General features: G+C 40.7%; 1 protein-coding gene across 1 annotated transcript in view; it reads left to right on the top strand.

The window, feature by feature from the left end:
* The first annotated feature begins 213 nt into the window (after positions 1-213).
* PCGF5 (polycomb group ring finger 5) overlaps positions 214-14,112 on the top strand; it is a 70,270-nt gene continuing 56,371 nt past the window's right edge. The window contains exon 1 of the mRNA XM_082052628.1: positions 214-689. The gene's annotated coding sequence lies outside the window, so the exon portion shown is untranslated. The remainder of the gene's footprint in view (positions 690-14,112) is intronic.

Below are 14,112 nucleotides of genomic sequence, written 5' to 3'. Positions count from 1 at the left end.
AGCCCCTCTGATCCGTGAGCCGGGCTCCCCGAAACTACGCCTCCGCTCGCACGGCGGCCCCGCCACCGGTCTCCGGCGGGAGACCAGGGCAATGAACGGGCATCCGCTGGGCGCCAGCCTCGCCGCATCAGTGAGCGTGCGCAGCCGCGGGAGCGCATGCGCCTCCGCACCCCCGCCAGAGCGCTGAGCATGCGCGGAGGCGGGGGACGGGCAGCCTCCGAGGGAGGGCTGCTGGCGGCAGCGGGTAGCGGCGCATCCCGGCGGGCAGGGGCGAGTGGACGGCAGCGGCCCCATGTCCTGCCACGGCGCAACCCAGCGGGGGCTCAAGCGGCGGCCGAGTGGCGCCGGGGGCCCCCGCGCTGCCGGGCCGGCAGTGCCCGAGCCAGGCTGTGCCCCAGTTTGTGTCCAATCAGAGAGTGAAGTGCGTGCACCGAGCGGGGCGGCAATGCGTAAACAAGCCCCGGGTAACTCCTCCGCCCCCCGCTCTCCCTTCCGCGCCGCTCCCGCCCGCTCCCCGCGCCGCCCCGCAGCCTCCCCCGCCGCCCGCCAACAACTCCGGCGAGGCGCGCGCTCCCGCCGCCCAACCGCCCTCCCCGCCCCCCGCCCGCCCAGCCGGCGCCGCCCGCGCTGCCACACGCACCCCACTCCCGCACACGCCCGCGGGTGCCCGTGGCCTCTCGAGGGGGAAGGTAAGGGGCCCGCCGAGCCGGCCGGCGGCAGAAGCGGGCGGGGGCCGCCGGGCAGGCGGGCGGCGGCGGGGTGTGGATGTGTACGGGAAGGGGAATCATGTGTCATAACAAGTTGTTGAACGTGACATTGCTCTTGAACTGCGCTGCGGCGGCGGCGGGGAGCGGGGCCGCCAGGGGCAGGGGCCGCCGAGTAACTTTCTCCGCGAATTCTCCGCTAAGGAGGGAGCCGGCTGCGGCGCGGGCAGGGCGGCGGTGCTGGCGGCCGCGGGGACGGCAGAGTGCGCTCGGGAGAGGCTGATGCTGTTCGCGATGCTCGCTGCTTCCTGAAGGGGACGGCGCGCAGCGCGGCTGGTGACGGGCGGTTCGTGTCTGGCTGCTGCGGGAGCCGTTTCCACCCCGGGGAGGATTTTTCTAGCAAGGCGCCGGGGCGGCTAGTTAGCGATGTTCTGTTCTGGTCCTGCCGGCAGTTATCCCCGGCTAATGTTCCGTGGCAGTTTGGCTCGCTTCCGTCGTGATTAGCTTGGCTTATTATGTAAGATGTCACCGGCGGAGGAGAGGCACAACTCCTCATTGTGGCGGGGGGGCGGGGGAGGCTGGGGACACCGGTCCGCCGTGCCTTCCCGCACCAGGTACCGGAGCAGAGGGAGCAGCCCGGCCCGGGCAGGGCGGGGAGCTCACCTCGCAGCCCGCCGGTCAAATACGGCAGTTCATTTTACACGTGGGTTGGGTGTGTTTCCCAAACCTTGCCTTTGAGCAGAAACATAACCTGTTCTCGTTCCTCTCTACATGTCTGATTTCTTATTTTCTCAAAAAAAAAAAAAAAATCATCACGAAGTTTAAGAACTTGATTTTTGCTTCCTTTATGTGCATGTTCAGTATGTTAATGTGATCTGGAGACGATTGAATGAATCATCAGTTCCATGGAATAAAAGCAAGTGAATCATCACATACACACACACACACAACTGTGGGGGAGTATAGTTATTGCTGTAGATAGTGAAAGGTTAGTGTCAGTTTCTGGTACGCAATAGGATGTAAGAAATATAGACAGCGATCAGAAACCCACTAGGCTTCCTGGGGCTGGTTTGTGAGCTGTGAAAGTTTTGCAACACTCAATTTCTGTTTTCCTGGCTCAGTGGTTGAATGGTAACATCCTTCTGTATCAATTTGATACCCTTTATTTTAGTCAAATGCTTAAAAGGGGAATGTTAATGGTAAAATTTAAGTAACTCAGTTATTCAAAGTGTATTAATTTACAATAAAATTTTAACAAAAAACCTGCAATGGTATCGCACTATGTCCATACCCTGAAGCCAGAGACAGATCCTAGATGCTTTTAATATGAGATTTGTTTTGTTTATTTTTGTTAAACAAAAATAGTTAGTCTGTGTTATAGTAAAAATATATAACTACATGTTTGGAAAACAAACCAAGCTAGTTTATTTAATAAACACATTAGCGCTGTACCTAGGTAGACTTCCGTTGCTGATCCTCTTGCCTGTTGCTGTTTTAAATGGAATTGAGGCTGAGTCCTGTATGTAGTTTTTCTTTCAACTTCGACTTGATTCCAAAGTGGAATTTCCATCCTCCATGTTTTCCTGACACATCTGTCTCTTCCTGCACAGAGGCAGAACTATGAATTTTACAAGATTTTTTTTTTTGTCAGCATACCTGCCACTGTTGAGAAATTAAATCACTGTTTACAACAGGAAGGCAGTGCTTTACACATACTAGCACTTGGTTTTACAATATAAAAGTATGTGCGGATCTTTGCATATCTCACTGGTAAACTACTCTTTGTTCTTTGGTATCAGGTATCCTTTATCTTGCTGCCTGTGTTTTGTACCTCTAGTCATTCTCCAAACAGGAATAGAGAAATAAATCAGTTATGGAAAAGGGTTAGTTTGGGTATTTGTTAGTGTTGGGAGAAAGGGCATGTTACCATTTTTGCTTGTTTAGAACTGAGTGCACTGGCACTTCAAAACCAATTTTATAGCATTAATTACAGATTGGAACAACTAAGTGTGGGAACAATGTATTACTTCAGGGTTCACAGTGTGTCTTCTAACACCTCACTATTGGAAGGTTCTAAAGTCAACCAAGTTAAGACTGCATGTGACTGTGAACACATTGTGATAAAAATTCTCTTAAGTTAGGGATATTGAGTGGTCAAGTTAACAAACAGGAAAAAATGCTGCTTTATTTGTGCATTTAAATCAACAGTCAAATAGCATTCATGTGTTTTTATTTAGTTTCCTTACCAAGAAGATAGAACATACAGTGTGTATGGCATTCTATGCACCCAGACCTCAGCTGAAAGCAGTAACACAAATAATACTGAAAGTGGGCTCACCACTGCTCCAGCTGTTTTCTCCCACTCTATATGCACTCTGGGCTTCAAAGTAGGAGTGAAAAATTCTAGGTTTCACTTTTAAGCCTGCAGAATGTGCAAAATAAAGTGAGATAAAATGGATAGATTTAAGGTTGCTTCTGTGCAGCTCCATTTTTAGTATTGATAAGCAGATTACTGTAGGATGCACAGCAGAACTTTTAGAACAGTGGAGGACAATGCAGATAAAAGTGGAATGTCTGAACTTCGTATCTTGTTTTTTGCTATGTTGAGATACATAGGCTCTGTTCTTAGCATGATAAATTTATGAATAAACATCAAATCTTACACTGCCTTTTATAAAAAAAAAAAGGAGGTGAAGTTATAATGTTTATTTGAAATGAATAAATAGTGCTTTGTTCAAAAATTTTTAATCACCTGCTTTTTAGAGTCTGTGCTCTGAAATACTGGTGCCAGCAGCACTTTCATGTGTTCTTCCAGGTATCTCAACTGAAATGAATAGTTAACTTCCCAATGGAAAAAAAAAATAATAGATTCCTTCCTTTTGACAGGTTTTGCTTTAAAGACCCATTCCAGACAGATGCAGCAGTCCCAAGCAAAGTTCTGAACTATTCCTGTAGAAAGACATACTGTTCATGTCAGAAAGAATCCTTTCTTCAACTGCTGAAAACTTTGCACAAAGTACTTATTGGCCTGAGGCTTGTTTGCTCCCAAATCCTCAGTTAGAAGTATTTGTTGCAGTTGTGTGGGAAGTTTAATTTCTATTACTGGTCTCAATAAATTTTCTGTTAAGAAAATAGTTAGAAAAAGTTCATACTATACCAAAGTATATTGCTTTGTATATTAGAGTTGTAACTAATCTGTTCTTGAATGTTGGTGGGTAGTGCCTCAGACATTTCCTACAATGAAGCTTATTCCACTCATTGTGGTTTTCTCTTTATGTTTTTCCAGTAAATGTAGTGTCATGAAAGGTACCAGCTTGACAGACTTGGAGACTTTTGAGATCGAAGCCCTTAATGAGCAGAGCAGGTGTAGCACTGGCAGCGAGCTCCACCCATGCTATGACTAGAGTGTGTATATCTGCCTGTATGTGTGCACGTGGGAAATATCTGTGTTACTGTCTCCATCTTAATTATTGCTTATAAAATAAAAATTATCCACTGCTAAGTGTAGGACACTCCTAAAATTAAAGATCTGTAGTGTTACTTGAGCACTGTGATCTCAATAGCCATCACTATTAGTTCTTACATGTGAAACAAATAATTTTGACTGGTTACCTAAAGCTGAAACCATTTATCCCGTTATTAATAGTTCAATTCATGCATGTCTCAGCAGGTTTCCTAACATCTGGCTAAACTGTTCATTTGCAACTATGCATTGGTCATTTCTTTCCTATAATGGAATGATTTTCTTCCTTTGTTTGTCATTGTTTTATATGTGTTTTGAGGTTTGGCTGAAATAAAAGAAAAAACAAAAAAAAAAAAACCAAACCAAAACAGAAAAAACCAACAACCTGCTTATTTGCCATAATAATCCTATTTTCATTAAGCACCTAACTAGGAAAAGATGGGAAGACTTACTTTCACAGAAGAGGTTAAAGATGAGAGTAAAAGTTATTAGGAGGATCTTCACTTCCTTAAGACTCTGTCATACTGCTGACTGATGCATCGCAAAGAGGGAGGCACCAGGCTTTGAGTTGCTGCAATGTGTTATGGTTTGAGAACTTGTTTCCTATGTTGAGTCTTCACTGGCAGATGAGTTTGCCGATTGTTTTAAAGAGTGTACTACGTGGGCATGGAGCAGCGACTGCTGAAGAACCAGGTCTCCACACCTAAGTGGGATGCTTTTGGTGACCCCTTGTGCACATCGTCAGTATTGGTTCTTCCACAAGGAGGAAACTCGCTTCGTACTCATAGCACTTCTACGCAAAGCAAATTCTTGTTAAAAAAACCCCTTCCTACACACTAAATCACTCATGTAGATGTACCAAGAAATAGGGTTGGGACCTAAATGGTGAAGCTGTGTTTTTTCCCTCATTCATGGGTATGATTCGTTCTATGCATATTAGTGATAGCAGCATTACAAAATTATTTTCAGACAAAGATACATTGTTTCTGGCAACTTTTTGGCAGTTATCTGCTTTCTCAGAAAACTAGGTCTCTGTGCTTGTGGATAGCAGATAACTGAAATCAGTGAGTACAATCTGATACCAGCAGGGAGGCTTGTAGTTTGTAATTGCCGTAGAATTGCTTGCAACCCATTTATTTTTCCCATCTTCCAAACTCCACCCTGCACACTTGTTTAGTTCACCTGTTACAGCTTAGTTTTTGTATAATGAGCTCTTGGGGAACACATTGTCATTCATTCTGTATTTGTAAAATCTGCAGCACTTCAGTATCCTGACTGATTTGGCTTCTGGTCTCTATGGAAATAAGTAATAAATAAGAGCTTTCATTTTAGATGTTTTTGCCTGAATCTTTACTGTGTTTCTGTGCCAGTGCAAAGAAAACAAAACAATTCTTCTGCAGTTTTAATAGAAGTTTGTCCAAAACCCAACACTATAAGTAAAATATGACTCTAGATAGACAACAGTATGAATGAAAGAGAATAACAAATCTAGATTCACATTTTTGTGACTCATGTGAAGCTCCTGTGAGGGAGACCATGAATACCAACAAAAGAGCAAAATTAAGCCCTAAGAAAAATAATACTTCAGTTTTGTTTTAACATAGTTCAGCAGGAAAAATATCACAGGAATTCTCAAATGTGATGAACTTCTGTAAGGGACAGGTTGGTTGTAATTTTCTGAGAATGTTTTGTTCTTTCTTTCTTTTAAATAAATAAATAAATAAATAAATTATTGTGTAGCCAAAACACTCTGTGGCACCCTGAGTAGAGATTCTGGACTTGGAATCATACAGTTCTTTTTCTACCTGAGCGTGGTTCCTTTCACAGAGATGTGGAGTTAGAGACAGCTTACACGGATTATTGAGAGGCGAGATTGCTACAATTGACTTCTTCCACGAGTAACCAAATGCGGTTACAACTTGATGACAGGGAGGCAATTTATCTTCACCTGTGAGGGTGATTTCACATTGGCACTGTATCAGAGTATAGGAAATATATGGATTTTCAGTGTAGTGTTATTTGGTACATTTATATTAATTTCTCTTTGCAATGGTCTTCAAAAGCATTAATGTTCGTGGATTACTTTTTCAGGACTAATATAGTTGTTATGTAGCAATTTCAGTCAGTACTAATGAATTCTATTTTACTGAAACAAGAAAATACCCAACTTAGTTTGGAAGAGCTGTGATCCAGTAGTTGTATGATCATATAGATGATGAGAGAGTAAAATGTGTTTCCCAGTGGCTGCAGCTGACAAATTAATTTGCAGAAGTAGAATAGCTGAGATTTCTCTCTAGAACTATAAAATGAAACATTTTAATATGCATTAACATTTACATTTTTTTAAGAGTTTGTACCATCATATAAGAAATCAAGGTATTTTAATATGTATTAATACAGGTAGTATGTGTGTACGGGAACACACTGGGATTAATTCTTGTTTTCATCTGCCCATAGGCATTTCATTTTTGTTTTCAGTCATTTTAAAATGGTGATAATTTATGTAAATAAGAGCTTTTAAAAAGAAGCCCTAAGACAAGAACATAAAATGTATTCTGCCCCAGTTAGTTTGTAGCTTTCACTGAGTGTCCTAACCCATGAAAAAGTTCCTGTTATGTAACAGTCTTAATTTCCAGTCTTGGCATTCTTCTAATCCCTGCATTTTTCATAGTCTGTGAATTTGTGATGCAGAAAGGAAGTACCTGCAGATTGAAATTACTTCTATGGTCATAATTCCTATTTTAGCTTTGTCAGTACAGTGATAGCACTTATGGGCCTTGATCAGTAGCAGGGCTTGATTCATAAAAGCAGCTCTCCAAGTCTTAACATTGAGTCTCCTCAGCAATCGCTGACGTAATTATACAGTATAACACTGATGATGTGACCTATAACAAGATATTAATTTTCTGATTTGAAGCTCCTTTTGATAGCAGAAGATTTCACGTTGTGCTTCCTAGTTCTGGTTCTTCTCTTTAGTGATACTGGAAAAATATCACCTTATTAATTATGAGTGCAAAATCTGTGTATTGTATTGTATTGTATTATTCCTTTTTTGTGTGTGTGTGATGTAAAATGTCTCAGTGTTATCTGTTTATGTAAGTTTCTTAGACAGAATTTTTCAGATGACTTTTTGCATTGTGTTACATCTATTAAAATCTTTGTGTACTAACAAAGCACATTAAAGTAATAGAATAAAAAAATTAAATAGGCTGGTGCAAAAGTAATTGCGGGTTTGGACCATGAATTTTAAATCATTAAAACTAGGCTCAAACACATTTTTATTAATCAAAATAGGAACCATTACAATCATCACATTTTTTGCCAACATAAGTTTGTTTGCTAATGTAGCATAAAAATCTGTGCTTTGGGATTCAGTGAAATCTTGGGAAGTATTTTCTGCATCCTGCTGGTTGTGGAAGCACTTCCCCTGCAAAAAGTTGTCAAGATGCTTGAGGAAGTGGTAGTTGTTTGGCAAGTGGTCAGGGGAATATGGTAGATGAGGCAAAACTTCATAGCACAATTTGTTCAACTTTTGAAGTGTTGGTTGTGCGAGGTGCAGTTGAGCATTGTTGTGGAGAAGAATTGAGCCCTTTTGGTTGACAAATGCCGGCTGCAGACATTGCAGTTTTCAGTGCATTGCATCGGTTTGCTGAGCAGACTTCTCAGATGGAATGGTTTCAGATTCAGAAAGCTGGAGTGGATCAGACCGGCAGCAGATGACCAAACAGTGACCATGACCTTTTTTTGTGCAAGTTTGGCTTTGAGAAGCGCTTTGGAGGTTCTTCTCAGTCCAGCCACTGAGCTGGTCATCACCAGTTGTTGCACACAATCCACTTTTTGTCGCATGTCACAATGCAATCAAGAAATGGTTTGTTGTTGTTGCATAGAGTAAGAAAAGATGACACTTCAAAAATGATGAATTTTTGGATTTTCAGTCAGCTCATGAGGCACCCACTGATCGAGCTTTTTCACCTTTCCAATTCGCTTCAAATGCCAAACTACTGTAGAATGGTCGATGTTGAGTTCTTTGGCAACTTCTTGTGTAGTTGTAAGAGGATCAGCTTCGATGATTGCTCTCAATAGGTCATTGTCAACTTCTGGTGTCCGGCAACTATGCTGCTCATCTTCAAGGCTCTCGTCTCCTTTGCGGAACTTCTTGGACCACCACTCCACTGTACGTTCATTAGCAGTTCCTGGGCTAAAAGCGCTGTTGATGTTGTGAGTTGTCTCCACTGCTTTACGACCCATTTTGAACTTTAATAAGAAAATTGCTCAAATTTGCTTTTTGTCTAACATGATTTCCATAGTCCAAAATAAATATAAAATAAACAGCAAGTAATGTCAGTAGCTAGAAACATAAAACAAGAAAAGCTCATTAAAATTATGTATAACATAACCACATTTATTTAAGAATGTATTCCAATATCAAAGGGCAAATTTCAACAATGCAAAACCAGTGATTCCTTTTGCACAAACCTAATATTAAGAAGATAGATTTCAGGGCTAGTTACTACTGATCAGACCTGACAGACAGATAAATTCTCTCTACCACAAAAAAGTAGTTGATCTTGAGATAAAAGTCTTGAGTGATTCTTAGAGAAGCACCACCAGTAATTAAAGCAAGTGCAATTATATTTATTTCCTCCCTCAAGAAGAAGAATAATGGAATATGTAAGAAACCAGGCTCTTGATTAATTTCATAATGAAAACACAGTTCTTTTTTCAGATGGAAGATCAGCTCTTAAATAGCGAATGTGTGGATTGAATGAAGTTAAAGATGTTTCTTTCATTCATGGTTTTATAAAATTGTTATTTACTTCTTTGAAGAATCATCAGTACTAGCTGCTGAGAGAAAAGATCCTTTATATGATATAAATGATATTTTGACTAAGTACTCTTGGTTGATTCTGGCTGTAGAATTTTCCTGCATACAAAGTAATTTTGAAGAGCTGCTTAATCAAACCAATATTTTTCAGCTTTCCATCTTAACTCTTTTGATATATCATAAATAAAGTAAATTTTCATGCTTTCATGCTAAATATGTATTTACCAAAATTTGCAAATGTTTTGTGTGGACAATGATCACAGAATGCAAATGGATTTATTTGAAATAGAGTACTCGGTGACAGTTGGTGCCTCACACAGGCAAGTGTTTAAAATCTGCTATTGATGTGTAACTTTTGTGAATTCATTGCTGAAAATATAGAACGTAAATTTATGTGGGATTAGTCTACAATTCAAAATTTCCATTAATTGCAGAGGAGCTTTCCCAGTGACTTCAGTATGAAGCTGGATGAAACCAATCACAAACTTGTAACAGAGGCACTTTTCTATAACATCTGGTTTCTCAAGGTATAATAGCTCTTATTACATCAACTAATACAATAGGGAAAACCACATGAACTCTTGGGCATACAATCCCTTCTTCAGGTCTCGAACAACAGCAGCGAACCTTGAACCAAGGATTTGGTTTCATAAGGCATCTGTAGGCACTACTACTGAACAGGGGAAGTACTGCTACTGTCTCTAATGCTGACTGAGCCCTGGCAGTCATTGAACCCCAAAATAAATTCAGTTTAGCTTACCCAGCAAGAACCTAATAAAACCCAGTTTTCTGCTGGGCCACTGTGTTAAATGGACAAGCTCCAGAGTGGTGCTTTCCTTTTCTGGTACAACTGGTCCATTAGATCAGCTCTGCTGTTCAGTTAACTGTACATTTAGGACAAGTTGGGAATAGCTGCTTTGAGTTTATTGTAATTATGGCAATCAAATAGGTAATTTGTGGGAAATAGTGTGGTTACCATCTGTAAAGCAAAGGGAATATTATTATAGGGAGAAATTGTGAGTTAGTGCTCCATCACAGGCATAAAGGAAATGGGTCATTACCACCAGACGACTGAAGGCTTTAGCTGGAGTGTCATCATGCGGTAGAGACAGTATCACCACTAAGTCTCTCATTTTTCATATCTACAAGATCTGTGAATCCTTGTTTCCAGGTCTGACTTAGTGATCAGGACTGAGAAGAGAGAGGTGAAATCTTCTGGTGAAAAGTGTTGTCATGGAATTCATTCTGGCACCTAGACATCCTGCTACTATGTGTGCAATTACACTGACAGAAGAACAGTATGAATAGAACAGTGCACATTAAGAAAGTAGTTTGCTAATATTTATGTAAGGTAATCTCTGGTCTTCCTTTCTTGGATAGTTACTAGGCTGCTGCACTAGAAATGGGTTTGGGTCACATGGAGTTACTGGAGCAAGTTTGATGTTCGCTGGTTGTGGAGTAGTAGGTGCAGACTCTGCATCTGACTTCTTTCTTGGCAGTAGAGAACCTTCCTTGCTTTCCCCACCTAACTATCCTATACCTAGATTTCTCAAGCATCTCTAATATATAAAGAATATTTGCAAAGATCTGCTGAACATTGGGCCTTTGGATTTACAGTTTCCATCTCCTTGGGTGGGGGAGTTAATATGTGATAACACTGATAGGCAATGTGCTGGCAAAATAAATTTCCTGTATTTCTGACCAGTGATGATAGCAGTTTACTATGTCATTTTTACTGTATATTTTCCAAGGAAGTGTCTTGGGTCTCGCAAATCCAAGGTAGAATCCATAAAAATAAAAATAATTTAGAATTTAGCCTTAGCTGATGAAAACTGCTGTAACTTAAACTTCAGTTGATCTATTTGACTTCATGCCACTATTTAACATGGCTGTAGATAGAGGAAAGCCTAACCACAAGTACTGCTTGTACTTACCATAGTTAAGTTACCATAGACCTTGTCTTGAATTGCTTATAAAATTGTCGGGTTTTAAATAATTCCAAGAACAAGATTAGGGAAAAGTTGTCATTTTGCCCAGTCAAACAATTTTTTGTAACCTTATCATTAAGCCATGACTTCAAATTTTACTTCATGATTGCCCTTGTATTATGAATGTATTTTTTCTTGTTCTTTTGAACAAAAAAAAGAAGTGTTTGCTCTAAGTATAAGCCTCTGAGGAAAAAAAATCTAAGTTTATGTATGTTCTTAGAAGAGGCTGGTGCGAGTTTGGCAGCAGCATTTTCCAAAGACAGCATCTGCAGCCACGTAGTTGAGCAACAGTTTCCCTGTCATTGTCCTCCTTGAATCCTGATGTGCACCCTGATATAAGTATTAAAAAGGAAGAGATTAGGTCTGCTTTGACTGTTAGAGTCACAGATATAATGAAGGATAAAGAAGACGTGACTGCTCTGCAGAGGAGTGAGAATTGGAAGTGTCTTTTGTTTGCAAGTAGCAGAGCTTAAAGGAAGTCAGAAAATCCTCAGGGAGAGTCTGGGCACAGGGAAATGCGGAGATGGATGCTGAGTGATCTGGAGGGGTTCCCTTCTCGGGGGGGGGGGGGGGTAGGGGTCCAACACCAGTAAAGAGCATACTTCCTAAACCTTTTTTTTTTTTTTTTTCTCCTTCTCCTTCCTTTCTCTACTATAAGCAAATAGCAGTGAGAACAACAGGCAAAGAACATCTCTTCCCCTCAGTGCTTGCTGGTTTGGTATTGATTCAGTTTGTTCATAGATGTGAGGTCTGTTTGGCAGGTGCAGAATTCAGACTGCTGACACCTCACACTGCATGGATTTATACTGACTGAAGTAGGATTCCAGTATCTTGGGCACAGTTAAGTATAGAAATTAGACTGTTCTAATGTAGCTATTTTAAGGCTAAATGGCTAAAATGTTAGGACATTTCTTATTTTAGGCTGTTGGTGTGACCATAATTTATCCATTGTAGTGCTCTTCAGTTCTATTCTTAAAAGGTTTTCTTCCCATCAGCCCCTTATTCATTGCACAGTTATAAAGTGTTTGGGGATTTATCAGTAGAAGTTGTCTGCAGTAGGGTGTAGAAAGGGTGTAGAAAGGGTGCAGAGCAGTGCAGGAAGACAAAGAATGGTCTCAGGTTAGGAGAGCTGAACACTGCCTTGGAGGACTGTTTCTGCTCATCGTGGATGCGAAATGACTATTTTATGCTGAGCAGGTAATATAGGTCAGGAGTTCACAGGTGGCCATTGATTTTTTAACATTTGTGAGACACATGTAGCCAAATTTGCTGGTGTTCTGACATCACCAGTACAGGTAAAATGATGTGAAACTGAGCTGTTTACTGTTAAGAGTCCTGAGCATTCTGAAAAGTTGAATCTTAAAACTTGCATCAGCTGTATGGAACTAAAGAGTACTTGGGACAGCTTGGACCTAGACTTCTATGTCTCCTTCTTCTGTATCTGTAAATTATGGCTAGCAGTGTTGTCTTGTTGAATAGGTTATGGAAAAGATTTTTTTTTTACTATTTGGGGAGCATTGAAATACTACAGGAATGAGTGGGTATGTGTGTGTATGATATCAAACACCTAGGGTAACTTTTTTTTAAAAAATAATAACTGCCTTTTATACTAGATTGCTTGATAGGAAATATATATTATAGTATTAATATATAACTGATGTTATAGTTCATGTATATAAAGGCACAGATTTTTTTCTTCAACTCTTCTGAAGACTGTAACTTTTACTGAAGTTGTACTAATCTTGGAAGGCCCTATCTAGATATGGAGTTCTGTTGAGTTTGGTTTCATGGAGATGTATGAGAGATTGTTTTTGCCTAAGGTTGTATATTTAGACAAAGAAATGTAGTAGACAAATTGGGCTCAGGGAGAGGCACTAGTCATACAGGTGTATTTGTCTGTAACGTACTTGGGCGTGCTGCTTGGAGGTACAAAGGTGCTATTTTATTTCTTAAACTAAATATACATTGGGGACATCTATGTGATTTTAAGCAGATATAAGCTCCTGCTGTCTGTGCTTGAAGAAACTGAGAAGGTATGTGCCTGTGGTTAGTGCAGTATCAAGACACAGTGTATTAGCTGTGCCTCAGTGCCATGGTAACACCAGAATATGGTTTCTAGTCAGCTTACAGCACAGACATATCTCACTGCTAGTAGACCCAGCCTGCAACTTTTCTTGTCATTAAAACAAACAAGATTCATTAAAAATACTTTACTAAAACAAACAAACTGTTATTTCAGAAGCTGTGACAGCGATCTTATGGATGTGTTCTGAACATTGTATTTGTGGGAAGAGAGGCAGAGTTTAGGAAAGAACAAGTGTAACTGTAGAAAAATAAGCCCACAATTCTTAAAGCTGGACAATGCAGAACCTTCTCTTCTTTCATACCTCAGTGAGTGGGATGGTCCTGATCCTGCTTATTGGAGTGGGTGAGATTTACTTTGTCCACAGCAGTAAACTGCACATTCATTGAAAGTGGTAATTGACAGTTAAATGTTGATTCCCGTGCTTTCCTACAGTAAGTAAACCATAAACATTGCCGAGCATCCTGTATTGTTGGATGTCTCAGGAGCTTGTGTTGCAGGAGCTCTTTGTAGGCAAGAGTAGATCAGACAACTTAGCGTGGTATTACTCAGAAAGTGAGTAGTAAAATGTTAGCATTAGTGATTTTGACTAGTCAGTCAGATGTCTGACAGGAGTTGCATCTCATGTCAATTTCGCTGCTAAACTATACTATCTTTCTTTTTAATCACTCCTTTCTATGAATCTTGTGGGCTGCACAGGTTTTAAGTAGTGGCTAAAAAACTTGATACTCCATGATGGCTCATTTTAACATGTTGTCACGAGCAATACTCAGTTGGAAGTCACCAGATCTGCATGCATCAGTGCCTGGACCTATAGCAAATAGATCACCAAAAGCAGCAATTCCATAGAAGCTACAGAGCTAAACAGGCCAAGGAAATCCAACTGCTCACTGTGCAGTTGCTGCTCTTGTCTCACCATGTACCAAAATTAGTCACTGTAGTATACCCATAAACAGAGCGTAGAGCAGGAGCTCCAGAACTTTTTTGAGTGCTACCAACATAAAAAAAAACCCTGTATGATAGTATAGTTACTTTAGCAGATTGTACTT

The sequence above is a fragment of the Streptopelia decaocto genome, assembly GCF_964273445.1.
Source record: "Streptopelia decaocto genome assembly, chromosome: 5".
NCBI lineage: Eukaryota > Metazoa > Chordata > Aves > Columbiformes > Columbidae > Streptopelia > Streptopelia decaocto.
This window is presented reverse-complemented; position numbering and strand designations above follow the sequence as displayed.